Raw genomic sequence first — 21,142 nt, forward strand, 5'->3', positions numbered from 1 at the left:
GATGGATAAATATTTACTACTATCATGTCATCATTGTAAGTTGTAGCCGTTAGTGTTATGAACTGCTTTCTTTTGTTTGTTTCATACATCTGTGCATTAAATTGAATTCTCCCTTAATTGTCTATTAAAAATTTTGCATCCTCCTTTTTTTCACATACCTACTATGCCCTTGACCTTCCAACTTACTAAATTACTTTGTTTAAATAGGTCTCTCATATACAGCAAATAACTTGGTTTTGCTTTGTGAGCAATTTGAAGAATTTTTTTTTCTTTTAATAAGACATTACTTACTTAAATCTTAGTTATATCTTTTACATGACAAGTTTTTGTTAATTCTGTGATTTATGTTATGTTTACTGCTTTAGTTGTCTTTCATTATGTAGACAGTATTCTTTATTTATTTTGCTTTTAATATTTTGATATTTATGATATTCTATGATTTTTCCTATTGTTAAGCTTTACATTAATATTAAAATATGTTGGTCTTATCCCCCTCTTTATTTATTTATTTGTTTATTTTTAATTAAAATTATTGGAATGATATTGGTTAATAAAGTAGTTTCCAAGTATACGATTCATTTATGTGTCATATGTATATGGCATTGTGTGTTCACAACACAAAGTTAAATTTCCTTCTGCCACCAAATATTCGACCCTCTTTTAACCCTACCTACTTCTCCCACCCTCTTTTCCCTCTGATAACTACTAATACACTGTCCATGTCCATGAGTCTTTGAATCTTTTTTGTCATGTTTGTTTGTTATTTTAAGTTTTATATTTCACATATGAGTGAAACCATATGGTTCTCATCTTTTTTCTGTTTGTCTTATTTTGCTTGGCCTGATTATCTCAAGATCCATCCATGTTGTCACAAATGGCAGTATTACATCTTTTCTTATGGATGAATAATATTCCATTGTATATATGTACCACATATTCTTTATCCAATCATTTTTTGAAGGACCCTTCAGTTGTTTCCATGTCTTGACCACTTGAACAATACTGCTATGAACATCGAGATGCAAACATCTTAATGAATAAATGTTTTCAAGTTTTTTGGGTAAATCCCAGAAGAAGGATTATTGGGCCATATGATAACTATTCTTAGTTTTTTTTGAGAGAACTCCATACTGTTTTCCATACTGGCTATAGCAAATTACATTCCCACTAGTGGTGTATTAGGGTTCCTTTTACCCCATAACTTCTCCAACACTTCTTGTTATTTATCCTCTTGATGACAGGTATTTGGTAGTAGCTCATTGTACTTTTGATTTGTATTTCCCTAATAGCTAGTGATGTTGAGCATCATTTCCTATGTCTGTGAGCCATTTGGGAAAAGTATCTGTCCAGGTCCTTCATCCATTTTTTTAATAGGATTATTTGTTTTCTAATGTTGAGTTGTATGATTTCTTTATATATTTTGGAAATTAAACCCTTATCAGAGATATTGTTTGCAAATACTTTCTCCCCCTCAGAAGGTTGTCTCTTTATTTTCTTGATGGTTCCTTGCACTGTGCAGAAGGTTTTTAGTTTGAAATAGTCCCATTTATTTATTTTTGTTTTTACTTCCCTTGTCTTTGAAATCAAATTCACAAAATCCTTTTTAAATCCAAGGTCCATGAGCTTAGTACCTATGTTTTCATCTGTGCAATTTATTGCTTCATGTCTTATATTCAGGTCTATGGTCCATTTTGAGTTAATTTTGGTGTATGATAGTAGACAGCAGTGTAGTTCATTCTTTTGCATGTGACTTTTCAATTTTCCCAGCTTCGTTTATTGAAGAGGTTTTCCCTTCTCCATTGTATATTTTTGGCTCCTTTGTCAAAAAGTATTTGCTCATATACATGGGATTTTATTTCTGGACTCTCAATTCTGTTCTATTGGTCTGTGTGTCTATTTTTCGGCCAATATCATGCTGTTTTGATTATTGTCGCTTTGTAGTATAATTTGAAATCCAGCAGAGTGATGCCTCCAGCCTTTTTCCTCAGGATTGCTTTGATTATTCAGGGTCTTTTGTGCTTCCATACAAATCTGATGATTTTTTTTGTTCTCTTTCTTTAAAGAATGCCATTGGGATTTTAATGGGAATTGCATTAAATCTGTAGAATTCTTTAAGCAATAAGATAATTTTAACTATGTTGATTCTTCCAATCCATGAACTCAGAATATCTTTCCATTTTTTATTTCTTTTTCAATTTATTTTAATGATGTCTTATAGTTTTCAGTATATAGATCCATCATATGTTTCATTTGGTTTATTCCTAGGTATTTTATTCTTTTCATTGCAATTGATAAAAAATTTGTAGAAGACAGCTTTGTCTTGATCCTGATCTTAAAGGAAAGATTTTTAGTTTCTGTCCATTAAGTAGGATGTTAGCTAGGGTTTTGTCATATATGGCCTTTACCATCTTGAGGTACTTTCTTTCTATACACATTTTATTAAATGTGTTAATCATAAATGGATGTCATATCTCATCAAAGGCTTTTTCTACATTTATTGATATGAGCATATGACCTTTATCCTTTATTTTATTTATGTGGTGTATCACATTGATCTATTGTGTAAATTAAACCATCCCTGTGTCCCTTGGATGAAGCTCACTTTACCGTGGTATATAATCTTTTGAATGTGTTATTGTATTTGATTTGCTAGTTTTTTGAGAGATATTGGTCTGTAGTTTTCTTTTTATGTGTTATCTTTACCACATTTTGTTAATAGGGTAATGCTGGCCTCATAAAAAGAGTTAGAAAGTATTGCCTCTTCTTCAATATTTTGGAAAAGTTTGAGAGCACATATTAAATCATCTTTGAATATTTGGTAGAATTCACCAGTGAAGCAATCTGGTCCCAGACTTTCACTTTTTGGGAGGTTTTTAATGATTGTTTCAATTTCCATATGTTGATTGGTTTATTTAGATTTTCCAATTCTTCAAGATTCAGTCTAGGAAGGTTGTGTATGTCTAAGAACTTTTCCTTTTCTTTTAAATTATTAAATTGGATGGCATATAATTTTCATAATATTCATGTATGATCCTTTGTATTTTGGTGGTATCTATCTTAACATCTCTTTCATTTATGATTTTGTTTACTTGAGTCCTTTTTCTTTTTTTCTTAGTGAGTCTAGCCGGGGGTTTATCAATTTTATTAATTTTCTGAAAAACTAGCTATCTGTTGCATTAATTTTTTCCATTTTTGATTCTCAATTTCATTTAATTATTCTTTAATTTTGATTTTTTCCTTCCTTCTCTTGACTTTGAACTCCATTTGTTCTTTTTTTTTTTCTAGTTTTTAAGTTGTAATGTTAGGTTTTTATTTGGGATTTTTCTTGTTTTTTTGAGATATGCCTTTATTATATGAACTTTTCTCTTTTTGCCACTTTTGTCACATCCCAAAGTTTTGATATGTTATATTTTCGTTCTCACTTGTTACTATTTATCTCTTGATTTCTCCTCTTATTTCTTCTATGACCCAGTCTTTATTTAGTAGCAGATTGTTTAATCTCCATGTATCTGTGATTTTACCATTTTCTTTTTGCAGCTGATCTGTAGTTTTAAAGCATTATGGTCAGAGAAAATGCTTGGTATGATTTCAATATTCCTAAATTTGTTAAGGCTAGTTTTGTGTCCCAACATATAGTCTATCCTTGAGAATGCTCCAAGAATGTATAATCTGATGTTTTGAGATGAAAGGCTCTGCAAATGTCAATTATGTCCAATTGGTCTAATGTGTCATTTAAGGATAATATTTCCTTATTGACTTTCTGTTTGGGAGTGGGGCATTTAGGTCCCCTACTATATATAATTATGTTTTTGTCAGTTTCTCCCTTTAGTTCTATTAGTAGTTTCTTTACATATTTTGGTGCTCCCCATTTAGAAGCATAAATATTAATAAATGTTATGTCTTGACGTATTATCCATTTATCATTATGAAGCATCCATCATTGTCTTTTGTTACTTTTTTATCTTGAAGTCTATCTTGTCAGATATAAGTACAGATATACCACTTTTTCCTGTATGCTAATTGCTTAAAATATCATTTTCCACCTCTTTACTTTGAGTTGGTATTTGTCTTTGCAACTGAGATGTGTCTCTTGAAGGCAGCACATAGTTTGGTTTTGCTTTTTGATCCTATGTGCTACTCTGTGACTTTTTATTGGTGAATTCATTTAGGGTGATTATTAAAATATGAGGTTTTCCTATAGCCGTTTTATCTTTTGTTTTGTGGTAGTTTGGTGTATCCATTATTTCTTTGCCCTTGCATTTCTGTCTAATATTTTAATTTGGTGATGTTTTAGATTTTTTTTTTTCCCTTTTGTTCCTGTTGTTTTATGATATGTGTCTCGGTTCTGGAAATTTCGTGTGTGGTCACCATTATATTTATGTAAAAGAAAATTATATGTATATCTAGTACTCTTTTTTCTTCTGCGTGAGCCTTATCTCTATTCCCCTTTGCAGATTCGTACCTTCATCTCTACCCTTTTCTGTTTTTTGTTTGTTTGTTTGTTTCATATTATCCCTATTTATACTGTACGCTCCTTTTTGAGTTTTAGTAGCTATTGTCTTCTTTCTTTTCAAAGTTTTTTTTTTTGACCTTTAACCATTATGTAATATTTAAGCTTATAATACCTTGTCCTTAATAAGGGTTGCACTTTTCTGTTTCTGTCTGCCTATCTTGAATTCTCTGTCATTTAAATTGCATATTTCTATATCTTTAAGTTTATTTTCTGAAGATTTTCATTTTCTTTCTCAGCTGCTTTGTCAACTTGGTGGTTCATGGTGTTCGATGGACTTTCTCCACTTGAGCATTAATGGGGATGTAATCAGCTTTTTAAAAAAATAGAATATTTATTATAGACTGATAAGAGGTTTTTCTTTTGATTTCCAGTAGGTGGCACCCATGCCTCCAGCACTACTCAAGCCTGCTGGATCTCTGCTTTGAGGTTAAGAATGCCCTTTTTTCCTCTGGAAAGGTGTGTATCTCCTCTGTGACTAGGTCACCTTATGCCTAGGGTTCCACCCCCATAGGAGAATGTAAAGGGTGATGGATGTTCGAGCCTCTGGAAAGGCCCTGAAGCCCCGGAACTGCTCCAACCGGCAGATGCAATACTCTACTTCTTTGTGAAGCAGCCTGACTAGGTGGTAGTGGGGTGAATTGGGAGAGGCCTGCTTTGTGCATGGCTGTTTTCCTTCCATTAATGCTGGCTTAGGCTTTAGCTGCTTTGCGTCTGTATCCTCTCCCCTGTTTCCGGGAACAGTTGCTGTGTATGTTTCATTTCTGGTTGTGCAATATTCCTGTGGCTTGGTGCTCACACTGGGAGAGTGGGGAGTGGGGGCACATTCCGGGATGGTGAGGGAAGGTGGCCAGGCACCCTGATAACTCAGCCTTCTGCTTGGCAAAGGCGGTTTCTAAGACACAGCTGTGACCCCTCCCGTGCTGTCTCCATCCTGCTCTCCACCTTGCTTCCTGGGCTCCACTGCGTGGAATATGCTTATCTCTGAAGTGGAACTGTTGGCCCTTCAAAAAGACAAGAAACCGTCGTGTATTTCTCTCTTTCCCCTTGCCCTGCTTGGAGATCTGGGCTGGGGCTGCTTTCCTCAAGGCCTGCTTTGTTACTTTCTCTCTACCTCCTGTCATTGTGCACCAATGGCCCACCTGAAATACTCTGATGCGCAGATCTCTCCCATGTGCTTGTGTACATGTCGATGTTATTTATTGGGATGCGGGTGTTCAGCTCCTTACAGTTTCAAGGGGAGAGATCAGGGGAGAGCTCTCGCTGCGCCATGTTTCTGATATCACTCTTATCTCTGTCGTTTTTAGACACCATCTTTTGTTTCTCCAAACTGATAAACAATAAAATTAGAATATATTCTTTTCTCACCTTTCTCCTTTCTATAGCTTCTCAGATTCAACTATTGCATGAAAAAGAATTATCTTTTGGGGTACTTTGTTACTATAGCATAACTTAGAAAATCCTAAATAAACGTATTTTTGGCTTGCTGCTGACAGTATTCTATCTTTTACTTATAGTTCAATAATTTTATCAGGAAATAGCTTTGTACTGATGATTCTAGATCAATTCTCCTTGGTACAGACTTTGTCTATACTCTATGTAAATTCACATCTTCTTTAAGTACATCTCCTGAATTATAATTTTAAATATTTCATTTGTACCATTATTTGTTTTTCTTTTAAGACTCCAGTTATATTTTGTTGTAACATATTTGCCCATCTTCAATACTTATTATTTTTTCCTCTGGACCCTTTACATCTTTTATTTCGGTTTTAGTTTCTTACCTCTGCATTTGATCTGCTCTGAACTGTGCTGTTTTTCAATTATTTCTTAGCTTTTTGTAATTTAGTCATTATTTCAGAAATAATTTTATATTTATAAATTATTCATATCTAATAAATGAGTAGGATAGATTTTCTGATTTCTCAACTCTTCTGATGTTTTAAGACGGTCAATTCCTCTTGTATATGGTACTAACACTTCAATATACATATTTATTCCATGCATTTTTCTCTCTACCTTGATTGTTCTTAGATCAATCCAGAACTTCTCCCCTCAAAAATATCAAGCACCCAACTGCAGCATTGGTTTCTCTAAGAATAAATAATGGAAATGCACCTTAAAAATTATAAGGATTATAACGGAAATTTAAGAAAATGTCTTATTATTTACTGGTAATATAATTGCCTCTGTATATACAAATTTTTATTAGAATATAATATTTTTAAAATACTATTAGCCTGGAAGATAAATTCAAGGAAACTAAAAGAAGTAGGAAAAAAAATGAGATGATACATAAAAATGAATTCAGACTATTCTGCGGCTTTTATTTAAAGCTATTAAATACAAAAATTTAAAATAAAAATAAAATATAAATTATTATATTTTAGAAGAATAGCAGAGATAATAGAAGTGTATATAGATATTATTGTTCTCTTAAGATAAAGAAACTCTCAATTCTTTAGTCTGAAAGAATTTCTCAAGGGCCAATGACTATGAATCAATTTAAAAAATGAGACATAGACTTATAACACTTCAATATTTCAAGTGGAAAAAGTCTTAATAAAAATTTTGGGTAAAGTCAGGTGAAGAATGTTAGAAAGTTTTCTTAGAGTAAGAATCATATCGATATTAGATAGCATCCTTGAAACAATAACATAATAGCTTCACAATCATGAAGACTTTTTTTAAAATTTTTGTACCTAAAATTCTATAACAAGCAAAACTAACAGTCAAGAATAAGAGCAAATAAATACATTTTCAAATTAAACATACTCAGATATTGACCTTCCATGGCCACTTTCTGAAAGAAGGAAATATATTCATTAATGTACTTTACAAAAAGGAACAGAAATCCAAGAAAGAGGAAGATATAAGTCCAAAAAATAATATATTTAATCTAGAAGAACAATGCAAGTAAATGCCTAGTTGTCAGCTTTCTCACATCCTTAGAAGACGATACTAAATTAGAAAGGCAAATCAAGTCTCCACAAAAACTATCTTGAAAAGGGTCACAGATTTCATTCCAAACAAATTGTCTAATAAAAAATCTGTGTCATATTAGCAATAGGATGATGATGTATTACTTTATTTAACAAGAAAGCACTAAAATTAGAAACTTCAGAGGATAAAAGTATACATATGAGTCATGGTTCAAATATGAACCAAATTAATATAACCCATAAAATTTGAGTAGCAAAAACATAGTAAAATGTGGCATGACTCAATAGACTATAACAAAGACGTAATCCCTGTACAATTACCAAAATTTAAAAAGTCATTTTTATGATATTACTATCAATTTACAGAATCTAGTCGGATTTTGCTAATTGTCCCATAAGTGTTCTTTAAACCAAAATAAAATCCTGAATTAAAAACTATCTTTTTAAAAATTTAATCCATGCCTTTGACTATTGTACAACTTATTCTTTTGGTACCATGTAGACCATAAATTGACATTATTTATTTTCTCTAAAATTCCCATTATTTTAAGTTAGCAATCAATTCTTCCCTGCTCCAAAGAATTAAATCCATGATAGCTGTTTGATTAGTTTTTCTCCTTTCACCTCTGGGAGACTGAATTTAAAAAAAATAAAGTTAAAAATGTGTATATATATTTGAATGAGACTCTCAGTGAATGTCCAGATGGTTAAAGCCTCAAATCACCATTATAATTTGCATCTTAGCCAGTGTATGCTCTGCTCAGACAAAGCTTTTTCTACTTTCTCCACATAGCAGATTAGAGTATAGTCTAATTTTTCATAGTGATATCACTTCTGTTCCATATATTATGCTTGCTGAATTTTCATGGATTTCTGAGGACATATATATTGTTTTGACTTTAAGAATTTCTCTGCTTTCTAAAATAACAGATGTTTCTTTTGAATAAAGCATAATTTTTCTTTAGTGTTTTCTTTTCCTATACTACCAAGTTTAAGAGAATGCTAAAAGAGGATAGTCACCATTTTACTTTATAATCTCAGATCTGCACTGTTTTATTATTCATTCTTTACATATTAACATGCTACAGAGATTTCCAAGCTCACTGCTATGCAATAATTTATTCTTTGAGATGTAAGTAGGTATATTATTAACAAATGGTTCTAGAGTCATTATTTTGGGAAATACCGTTTGTTATAACTCTGATTTAAGAATTCTCAAGCTGGACAACATATGAATGGCCCTGAAAATACCATAATTAAAAACCAATAAATTGTTTAATTTTGTATATCTGAAACATTAAACATGCATCATTCATGATGTAATCAAAGTTCAAATAGATACTGTCTGTCCCCTTAAAATTTATGCAATAAATAAACCTTATCTGGCTCCTAAATGAAAACCTCAGGAAGGCCAAGACTCTTCTCTATTAATTACCATGGAATAATGATTAAATAGCCCTAGAATTACTTTTAGTCTAAAACAGACTTTAAATACATAATTAGGGTGTCTATAATAAGATACGAATCAAATTGTGAGTTCAGTTAAGCAAATATCTTTTAACACCCTTAGATCAAGTCTGCTTTAGACTGAAAGAGAAGATACAGTTATATCTTTTTACTTATTGTTCTCCTGCCTCTCCTCTGCCCCAGGTTAGGGGTAAATGGAAGAGTAATAAAAGCATAGGAAAGGACTTAAAAACAAAACAAATAAACAATAACGACAACAATAACAAAACATGGCTCATGGTCTTTGAGACTAGGATAAGTTTACAGCTCTTGGTATAATAGGCATTTTTTGTTGGTGAGAATCTTTCCAAAAGTTTATTAAGCCCACTAAATTATACCTTCTTCTCCAGTTTCTAGATATTCCATAATCATGTCCATCTTTTTACTCTTGGGTCCCTCTACCTAACTAGGTGGTTCTCCCAGACAGAACTCAAGACTATTCCATCTTGGTTCTCTATCTTACATGGTCACGTATACCTACAGGAAGCACTCATGCATCCCTCTCCTTGATAATCTCTGAGTGTACAAGTCAATCTTAATATAGTCTCCTCTACTCTGCTGCCACAAGCCACTTTCATTTTCTCACACAGGAGTCAGGAAGCAATCTTGAGTCCCCAGACTTCAGGGGGCATATTTTCAACTCTCTGAGAGTTCTATAAAACTCCTCCGCTAGACTTGCAGTTAAGAAGGTAGCACACCTTACTGCTCACCATTGGTGAGTATAAGACTGGCAGAGACACTGTGTTGCATAAAAACAGAAAGTAATACAGCATGCAATCTATGAATGACTGAAGGTTGGGAATGAAGGTGTCCCTCACAGAAATTATAGTGCCCATTGAATTGTGCAGTCTGCTTTAATAGGTGGAGACTGGACACAGCAACAGGTATTACCACAGTTAAATATTCACAAATCCTCCCTCTTTTTACTAGTTTATATTCTTTAATTGAGTCAGAGAGTTCAAGGATCATTAAACTTGTTCTTGGACATTTCCTATGTAAATTCTGCATGTAGAAATCTCCCGCTTCCTTCAGGATCTGATATTCATCATGTCTGCACCTTAGTAAATAATAAGGCAGAAAAAAAAAACAATTTTAATACTTTTTAATCAAACATCTTTTAAAATTATTTGATTACAGAAACCATTTCCCCACAGAACATGGATTAATATTTCATGGGTCAGTGATGATTCATATAACAGTGTTTGGGTAACACTAATATGTACTAATCTGAGGTCAAATGTAATAGCCAAGACAACTATAGTTTTTATTTGCCCATAACGTCTTTTCATTCTTTTCTTTCAATTCCCTTGGAAAATTTTACCTGCTTTCCATGTCTCAGTGTCCTCTCTTTTATCAGAAAATAAGAGTGTGGGGGGTGGAGTGGAAATCAAGCCAATGAATTTTTCCACAGGATATTTTGGATAGAACCAAATTTTAAAAATGAATATCTTAAGAGGAAAATACATGAATCTGAAAATAAGAGCATGAATAGAGGCTGTCTGCAGAATAAAATCAATGTTAGAGGGAGTCAGAACCAAGAAAGGATATTTTTTGAGTTCCTGGATATGGCTGAGCCTCACAAGACAAATACATCACCAAACTTGCTAGTAACAAGAGAAAATACATTCTTCTCTCAATTGTTTTTCTTTGGGAAATAGGTACCTTTTATGGGTGTATGTTGCATTTTTTTTTCCCCAATAATGAATCCACAGGCATGTCACAGGTCAATATTAGCTGGTTTATTATTTTCTCTCAGTCTCTGTCCTATTCTCTATGATCCTCAATACAAAGCCACGATTCTGCCAGATTATTCAGTTCTGCTAATGTAATGACAAGTCTGACCCTAATATATTCTTTACAGGATGAAATAAGGAAATATCAAGGTAATATTAAATCATTTGGCTTAACTCAAAAGTATGATTTATATTTTGTAGTTTATATCAATTTATGATTAATGCTAATGACTTTTGAACCCAAACTTTGTATTTGAAAATGAGCAAGCACATTCTGTTCTAAAGGAATTATACACGGGCAACAGTTCCCATCGAGTCTTTCTTCCTTGTGCTTTGATAAATATGGCATTTATCCTTTAATATCCTTAGTGAATGATTTACATGCTCACTAAAATAGAATATATTTCTAAATCCAAAAATCCTGGACAGTTTACTTTAAGAACCTACTTGATATTAAAAGCTTCCCTGTGTTGGGACAAAATAGGAGCAACCAGGGGACATTATAGTATGAAAATAAGCATAAAACTGAATGAATTTAGGAAGCCATATTTTATTAATATCCTGCTACTATGAAAGATTATCATAGCTTCCCTTCCTCAAGTGAGCTTACTCTTGAGAAACAAGATACATCATCATAGACTGATGGTGTGTATGTGTGTGCACCTGCACCCACGTGCAACAAAATATACAACCTTTTCAAAAATTAATCAAAGTACATATTTTAGAGGAAGTATTATACAAGGAAATATGATTATATTTCCTTTACAAAATTTAGCTTCACCTCATCAAGGAATAACTTTATTCACACTAAATTTACCCTTAGTCGATTTAGACGAAAGAGAAAAATAGAAAAAAAGACAAAAGAGAAACAGCAAAAGCATACTATAGTGAAACTAAGTTAAGGATAGCATCCCCTAGAACAATGTAGAATGGAAACTTTATCCAGAGACTCACAGAGAAGCACCAGTTCTCTCCAAAGAAACATATTCACAAATCTTTGTCATTACAATTCTTTAATCTCTGAGTCAATTTGTACAGAATTTTCTTTTAATCAAATGGATAGAAGCCTGATCAACTACATTTCATAGCATTGAATGGTTATACTATTTGGTATAGGGAGATTGGATGGTTATTAAGATCAATACATGAAAATAAAAGATAAAATAAATTGGAAAATACATTTTCATTTTAATTTAAGAGCTCTTTCTGAAGACTGAAATTAGTTCATTCTGAAGGGCTTAATATTGATCTCTTTCTTTCCTGGCAGAACAACAAATGACAGAGGCAAAAGAAAGTAGACCAGGTTTTCCTAAGAGAATTTAACCGCACAGTTATTAGTGATGGGGAATTCATGTCTATCTCAAAGACTCATGTATCCATAGAACTTTAGAGCTAAAGTAAATACATTACCACCAAATACCACTTCCTCAGTTTACAAATGGGGAAATGAAGATCAGAAAGTTGAAGTGATTGCTCAATGTCATACAAAGAGATATTAACAGATCTGTACCTGAAATCGTGAACTCGCATATCTCTTAATTACTTTAGAGGCATCAAAAATCGTACCTGTTAGGTAGCTAGTCAGACATGAGCGACAGGGGAACAAAGCACTAGAGGCCTAGCCGAGAGACCGTCCAAAGAACACCCTATTGATAGAGAATCTCTCCTGCATCCCCAAAGACAAAGGACAGGAGGACCATAATCTATAGCCTGTTTAATCTGGTCACAGACACCTATGCAGAAGGTACTAGCCTAATTTTCCCACAATCTAATGTTCATTATACTGTCTTTTTAATACATGTTTTTGCCTGGAAGTTCATGAATCTAATTATAGCAGACTAAATTCTGAATAAGCATGTATGCACTAGGCAAAGTGTTATACAGCAGCCAAGTGTCAATCAAAATGACCTCACTTGTCAATCACCTAAGAACACCTTTGAAACCACCCATCATGGCCCAAATATAATTCAGAGATTCCCAATTCTGGGATGTGGTTGTTTCAGTTCTCTTCGCTAAAACCATGTTCCTCCTTGGAGTGTGATTTTTCTTTCTAAAATATACTTTTAATAAATCTTTTCTAAATCTCTCTAATCTGTGCGATTCTTCACTGCATCGATGAGGAAGAACCAAGGGAAAATGCTAATTACACTTCTGTGCCCTTATCGCTCAACCCCCTCAGCCCCATATCGCTAGGGCAACATCGAAGTTCAAATCGCCCCCAATGGTAATGATATCTTTCCATCGTCTCTGAAGTGCGAAAATCAGAATCTTAAGACTGGCAATGAGCCACATAAGAACAGTTAATCCCATCTAATCAGTGTGCACCATGTGAACATCTGCTCTCACTTTCCCAACAAAATTCTTTAATACAATAATCAAAATAAAACTATTTCTAAAAGTGCATTTGCTTTTGAAAAGTTTGATATCTTGCATATGTAGTATAAAGACTCCCTTTAGATGGAGTTTTTTTTTTCTAGCATGCAATAATTTTATAAAAAGAGAATATATTAAGTATCATTTTAAAAGCTGGAAGCAGCCATCAAACTGTTAAAAACCATCACAGAGGAATTTGCATCATATCCATGCTTAGTTTATGCTTATTCAGCTACACACAATCATAAAATAGATTACCTGAGCAATTTAACTACTAAGCTGAACTACATGGAACCATCATTTTTGTGGTTTAAAAATTATCAAATATCAACAGCTTTATATCATTGGACCCACATGGTTCTGAGTGATCACAGAATAGCGAATGGTAATCCTGATTTTCTTGGTTCTTACATAACTTCAGTATTTTGCTAAGCTGAATGTGACTCTAATATTTTAAATTACTCCCCCTCCCCTTGTTTTTTTTACCATAGGAGTCTTAAACACAACCCAGTTGCCTTGGGTTTATACAAATTAATGTGCCTTGTACTTTTTGAGAATGTATAATTTAAAGGCATTATTAAATTTATTACTTTAAAATGTAAATCTGTATAAGATATAAATTCATTTATCTATAGGTGTTTGACGTAATAAGATTTATTTTGATCATTAAACTTTTATACAGTTTACATTTTTTTTTACAACAAACGTGCTTTTATTTTATTATCTTCTAGATATTAAAGACTAGTGCCTGACAAGTTATCTAATCCACCTCCATATTATATCAAGGATTCTAGACAATAAAAAAGCAGTTTACTGAAGACTACCCAGTTCTTATGATAGTATCGCAGTCGGAAGCCATATATCTTGAGTTTCAGCCGGCTGTACTTTCTACCACTTGTCACCAGAGTGAGTATTCCTTTACCTCTAATAAATGAATCTTTTATTATTCTTTGATGTTTGATTTTATCTTTTATGAAGGCTATCCTGCAGCCTAAGGAATGCGCCTGTCAATAGCTATGCACAAAAATTCATACTCTTTTTTACTTCAGGTATGGGGCCAACAGAAGCTGAGGTGAGAGCTTATAGTGGTGAACACAAAGAATTATGAGAAATCAAATGGCATTATAACCATAGCCATTTGCTACTCAATTTACAACACTCTGAAAATATGATGGGTTCTTTGTTCTAAGGTCTGGCATTACTTGAGAGAATAATCAGGACAAAGAATCCAGCAACAGCAATTGAGGTCAGGAGAGTTGACACAGGACTTTAATGGATTGGGCGTCAAAAATGTCATGGTGAGTGTCTTTCTAAATATTTAACAGTAGAAGCAATTAACAATGTCTTTCCAAGTATTTAACAGCAGGGCAACCTAATTTTGAAATTCAAGCAGTTTCTTCTTCCACTCAGGATTCTGACTGCTCAAAAATTAAATCACAATAAAGATAAATGCAATGTGTTAAGTTGTCCCTGAGCTATTGGAATCAGATAAGAGGTGTGCAGCATTGTGGGGAGATCACATAAGATTGTGATAACTCAAATAATCAATTTGTCAAATGGCTCCTTCTGTTGGCACAGAGAGCTGAATTTCATGAGCTTGAGATCAAGATCCCAAGCAAGCACTAAAAAAACTATTTTCCTTTGTGGACGAACAAAGATAAATGTGCTCTGAATTATTAGGAGGAAAAAGTAAGTGTGATTAAACTTACATATTTCCAAAGTATTTTATTCAGAAATAAAGCTAACATAAATATTTGATTTGTTCCCAGCTCTCATTTTCATACACTATTTTTGGTCTCTGTAAAAGTAACAATAGCGCTTTACATTTATATAGCACTATTTGTCCCAAAACGCAGTAATATTGTAAATAGAAATTGTTTGATTTATCTTTGCAATGTATCTCTTATATGAATAAAGGATTTTTTCCTTGTTTTTATTTATTTATTTTTGTTTTAAGGATAGAGTGAGTCAAAATCAGCTTGAGGAAAGTTATACAAACAATAACTGTAATAATTGAAAACTGCTGCCCTATTTCATCATTATATTTCTATCAAGGCCAGGGATTTGCAATTTTTCTGTCTGAAAAATACCATAATAGAAGTTTAAAATACTCTATCTTCCTGCAGTTCGACCATTAACTAACATGTAGTTTTCATTACCAAGCCACTTGATAATCTCCCTCTTTGCATGACAGAGAAATGCGAATCTCCGTAAATAATTAATTATATTAAATTTACAATTTGGTTTAAGGTAAGATTTTGAACCAAATGAACCTTGATTCCTAAACTGGAAAAATGCATAGTCAATTGCTAAATCATAAACCAAACATAACAGCCACTTTGTATGAACAGTGGGCTTGCAAAAAAACACTCAAGTATAGTGACAACATTTAAAATAAAGTGTCTTTATAAATATATATTACATAGTCAGAAACACTGTGAACTGGATGAAACGAGTATATATCAGTGCAAAATGGCTCAGAATTATCCCAAAAATAGCTGATGAGAGGAAAACAGTTAAAGAATTTAGAGTATATATTAGGATCAGTAGGATGATAATCAAGGACTCAGAAATAATTTAGCTAGGAGACAGTCATATTTTTGGATAACTCAATAAGTCTTCTGAATATTTTTCAAATAGTGTTTTCTATTGAACTTTCAATGGCATAAGAAGTAACTAGCTTCCCTCCCTCAAAATAGAACTCTTCTATAAATTCTTTCCTTTTTTGAGATAGTAATTAGATGTGGACTGGACCTCTTGTGTACATATCACATATTCAAGAGTCTATGTTCAGGCTATCTGTCTACATCTTAATTTTATTCTTATTTCCTTTCTTTAGTATTTATTTTTGGTTCCTACATTTTCTAATGTAAGGGGAAAGGCCGCAACAGGAATTCTGAAAAACACAGTTTTCTATAAATGAAGACAGCCCAACCTCAAGACCTTACATAACACTGATAATGGTCAACATTAGAGAGTTGCGCTTTGAGTGTATTTCAGAAAGAAATACAGAGAAAAGAGAGATTCTAAAAATAAATAAGTAAATAAATAAAATGTTACCATTAGGTGTCATAATAACTATAACTATTATGTGCCCTAATAACTATTATGTGCCCTAACAACTATAAAAGACGTACAGTGAATGATGCATTTTGACCTTGAAAACACAATAAAAGTAAATTAAAAGAAGGTTCTGAGTGTGTGTATGTGAGAGTGTGTTTATACACACATCTTGACTTAATTTTCTTTTCCCTCTCAGTTATTTTCCTTGAGTTCACCTCTAATCCTTTGTATTTTCTCCTAATTTTCCATTTAATTTCTAGTCATCCTTTCTCTTCTTTACCTGTTGATCTTCCTTCTCAATTTTTTTTCACCTTTTTACTCCTTTCTCAGAGTTCTTTCAAACAGGAAGTAGATAAGCAGTATATTTTCCACTATCTTCCTAAGTTTTGTCCTTTCCACCAGCATTGTAAGACATTTGTCATTTTATATATGATTCATTTGTACTTATAGAAAGGTATTATTCACTATCCTTAGAATTTGTTGGCAAAGGTCTCTCATTAATAATTCCGACTTCAGTTGGTACCAACAGGTTTGTAAGCAGTATGCAGTGACATTTCAAACATATTTAGAATTTATAGCAATTGCAGAAATGAAAACAGCTTTTCCTCTGTCCATTATATTTTGTTTTTCCTTAGACAGAACCAAACAAAAACAGAGATGATGAGTCATAAAAAAGTTTGTTTTTTCTTTTAGTGAGCAGGATTATTAAAACAATTCAAGCAAATATATTTTAGAAAAAGAAATATTTTAAATACATTAGTGTTTTAATTTTCTAAGCATCTTAATTTTTTGAAAAGATGAAAAAGTCATAATCGATATTAAATGTAGTATCTTATAATTACTTCAAAATATATTCTATACCAAGTTTGACACATTATGACAAATACTGAGATGGTATGTATGAGGGCTCAGTGGTTAATTGTCAGGCTTCATGAGACAGATTATGCCATTATGAATCCTGACTATGTCACTTACTAGTTATATAACTTTGGAAAGAAGGGGTATTAACTTATGTAAAAATAGGGCAATAATAGTATCTTCAAAGACTAGTTGGAAAGATTAAATAACATACATAAAGCACTGAAAACTGTGTCTTAAAAATAAATAGTATTGACTCAATAAAGGTTTATCATTATTGTTTCATAAAACTTTGATATTTTTAATGTTCCCACATGATCAAGAAAGGGAGAGATTTCACAGTCTTACCCTTAATATTCTACTCTCTCTCTCTTTTTAATGGATAAACAACAATAAAGGCAAACTAATGAGTGATGCAGTTAATTAAATGAAAGCCAAGTCACTTTGTATGGAATTCCAAGTTCTGATTGGTGCAATTTTAAAGATGTAGCATTAAGTAACACCTACAACCATAAAAATGAAGAATTAATAAAGTGAATGAAAAAATGGAATGAAATGTCTCTGCCTCCAAAAATATATTTATTTGTATTTGTATCAATACTTAGAAATAGTTCATCATATTCAGTCAAGGTACAGAAAATGAGTATTTTATGTATTTATTACAAACAGATATGCTTCATTTCAATTGTTAAGAAATATTTAATATACATTATATTTTGTAATTTTAAATTTTATAAACAAACATTTTAATGCCTGAATTTAATTACAAATTAATTAAAATGATAATTTACAAATTTCACCTTATAACTATATAGGAATAACATCTTGATCATTGCATCAGAGAATTTTTTAAATGACTTTGCTTATTCTTTATTTAGTCATATTTTATATAAAACATTGTCTGCTACATCATGTTCATATTTATGTTTTCAGAACAAAAATCAAGATATATTATTTAATAAATCTAATTAAACCTTTTACATATAATTGAAGTATGGACTACAGGGTAAGATCAGGATAATTTGATTCCAACATTCCCTCTAAGGTCACTTGACAAAATATCTGAGTCCAATTTTGTTGACAAACCCTAGTACATCAACAGCAATACAAGAGGCCAGTTGATATAAGACAAAAATCTGTTTCTTGAGTCTACAGAATCTGATTCAGCATTTTTTTTCCTCTCTAAGTGGTACTACCCAATACTTCATGAGCTCAACTGAAAATGATGTCCTCTATCCAATTTTTATCTTCCTACTTGCCCAATTATGGATTGCTGAAGTACAAAGAAGACTTTAAGGTTAATTAACAAATTAAATTAATTTAAAATTTGATTTATTAACTTGGAAAATATTTTACCTAATCATTAAAAAAAAAAAAAAACTAAGAATTTGGGTGGACTACATAAGAAAATTGAAATTCATTGGGATTAAATAGTTGACTTAAGCTAATAAGTGTTGGTCCTGGAGTTTGAAACCCAGAACCTGATCATTAACCATTCTATTCTCCTGTTCCAGCCTGGATGTGAACTGCTTGACTTTACAAAATTAGCAGGGGAAGTCATATAAGATTACTAAAGTCTCATACATTCTGTTTTTGAGAATTATCTGACTAGAGTAGGAAAGGATTGGCCTTACCTTCTCAAAACAGCAATTAATTCTGTCATTAAAAATAAAAATTTATTTCCAGAAGTAATACTCTATAGCTAGGTCCTAATGACTGCTTTTCATTTTAACTCATTCCACCTTATAGCCAGTATAATCACTCAACCAAATCCAACTCTGAGTGATTGCCTGTTAAATAGATTTTAATAAAAGTTATTTAAAATGTGAGGATTGTGCAATATCACCAAATAGTCAGTTGCTGCTATTTCTGATCTCATTCTCCAATCTCTTATCCCGCTTCCTCTTCTCTTTTCCTCCCCTTCCCTCTCTTTAAAAGCCAGACACCCTCTCTTAATCTCCAATACTTTTAATACCTTCCACTTTCAAGAATAACACTCCCCACTCTTGAGATAAAATGTTTTCTCTCCTATCCTCTCTAAACTAATTCTTCCCATCACCTTTTCAGATTTTTAAAGTTCTTTACTCAGAAATGTATCCTTTCCAGAACAGTGAGAAGGAGAAAGGAGAGTTGAAGATTGGACATAGGTACACACACACACACACACACACATGCACACAAACATACACATGTGAGTGCACTGATGTAAATTTATCCTGTCACAGTACTTGATAGTTTCTTTTTCTTTTACTCTTTAGAGGAGAAAGAAAATCTGCTGGCTAAATATATGTATACTCTCATATTCATAAGTTAGTTAAATCAAAAAGGTAAAGAGAAAGAGAAAGCAGAAAATAAAAGTTGTGTGTTTTGCCAAAATAATAATAATCTCTTATATGTTTTCAAAATTTCTGTATTTTATGGTTGTAGGTTTATAGCTAAGCATTAAAAAAAAGTGATCTGGCAAATATCAAAGGAGGAAATTGATGAACTCATAACACATAATACAGAATAAATCATGGAGGAGAAGTGGCAAGGCAAAAACTAAACACAGGATAGATGAAGAACTAATTTGCTTATAATAATATAATAAAATTTCTAAGAAAGCTCATAAGTAAAAATAAAGAAGGTGATGGATATGTTGTAATAATTTGGGGCATTTCTGTTAAGAGTTGCTACTTATTATTTAAAGTATATTATACTCTCAATCACGCTTCAATTCTGTTATTTTCTTTTCCTTCTCTCTTCTCAGTATTAGTTTATCTCTTAAATAAAATGTAGATACTTTTATCACCTTTGGTAAGATTCAGTTAATTAAATATTGCATGTAAAATAAAATTTTACATCCTTATTAGTGAAAATGAGTTCTCCTTGGGTAAAGATCAGAAAAGAAATTGGTATGCTATAATAAAAAGAGTAAGATAGTTCTATATCATTTAGTGAAGAAAAACTAAAAGTAACTCCATTTTAAAAATCCTTATTCCAGTTTGAACTCTGCATATGAAAAAGAGGAAAAGTGGATATTCTACTTTCATATCTCTTTAGATTATAGACATAAAAGAACAGTAGGAGAATGTATACTGTAATCAAAAAGAATGAGAACAGTTTATACATGAAGCATTTTTCTAATTTATACTATTAACTGGAAAAAATAAAGAAGAGCATGTTATTGATTGCCTATAAAGTGAAAAAAAAGATACATATATATATATGTCTCTATATTTTTACATAATTTCTAAAAGAGTTGGTAAGTTTTTCCTTCTGGAGAAGGTTACTGGATAGCTGCCAGATGTGGACAGCAGGAGGATATAGTCTTTGTTGTATATACTTTTATACTTTTTAATTTTTTACCAAATTAACACACTTCCTATTGAAAAAAAATTATTGGGAAAATATTAGTCACTATGCAGAAATGGGTTGGCACTCATTATTATTGAGACCTAGTACTCCCTTTATTGCCTGTCTAGATTTGGGACAGATCTAAGAGTTTTGCAAACTCTGAAAGCACCTTTTATTTGTTGTAAGCACATAAATACATATTTTTAAAAAATACAAGCATTAACATTCCTATGTAATACGTAACCTGAATGAGAAGTTGCCTTGATGATGTATTAAGCTATACATCATCAGAGCCAACTGTCATTCTGATGATGTATTGATACAATAAATCTCAAGGTGTGACACATTGAAAAAGTATTTCTCAAAAAAGAATGGTCTCCAAGTTAAAAATGGATCCAACATAAAATTCAAAGAGAAAGCTATAGAGAAACGATTTATCTGTTGCCAAGAAGTGATATGCAAGCAAAGATATCTTCGCAGAGTATTTCTGTTTTGAGCATTAGACCTTTAGCAGACTCAGGGGAAATCAACCCAATATGCCTCTTCTTCCAGCATCCAAAATTGATCCTGGAGATAACTAAGAGCAAGAAGGTCCAATAAGCATCAGAGTTTTAAAGGTGACATGGGAGGGGAAAAAAATGCCCAGGCATGGGAGGCATTTTAGAAGACGGTCTGTATATAATTTAATTGAGAATCTGTTCTGAAGGCTGAAGAAGTAAAAAACTACAGTGGAAATGCGGAACTCAAGTCAAGAACATGGCAGAGAACATGGAATGCATTGTCACAGGTCAAATTCAGAAGCAGTTTTGGAAATTTTCCCT

Source organism: Rousettus aegyptiacus, unplaced genomic scaffold (genome assembly GCF_014176215.1).
Source record: "Rousettus aegyptiacus isolate mRouAeg1 unplaced genomic scaffold, mRouAeg1.p scaffold_m13_p_3, whole genome shotgun sequence".
Taxonomy (NCBI): Eukaryota; Metazoa; Chordata; class Mammalia; order Chiroptera; family Pteropodidae; genus Rousettus; species Rousettus aegyptiacus.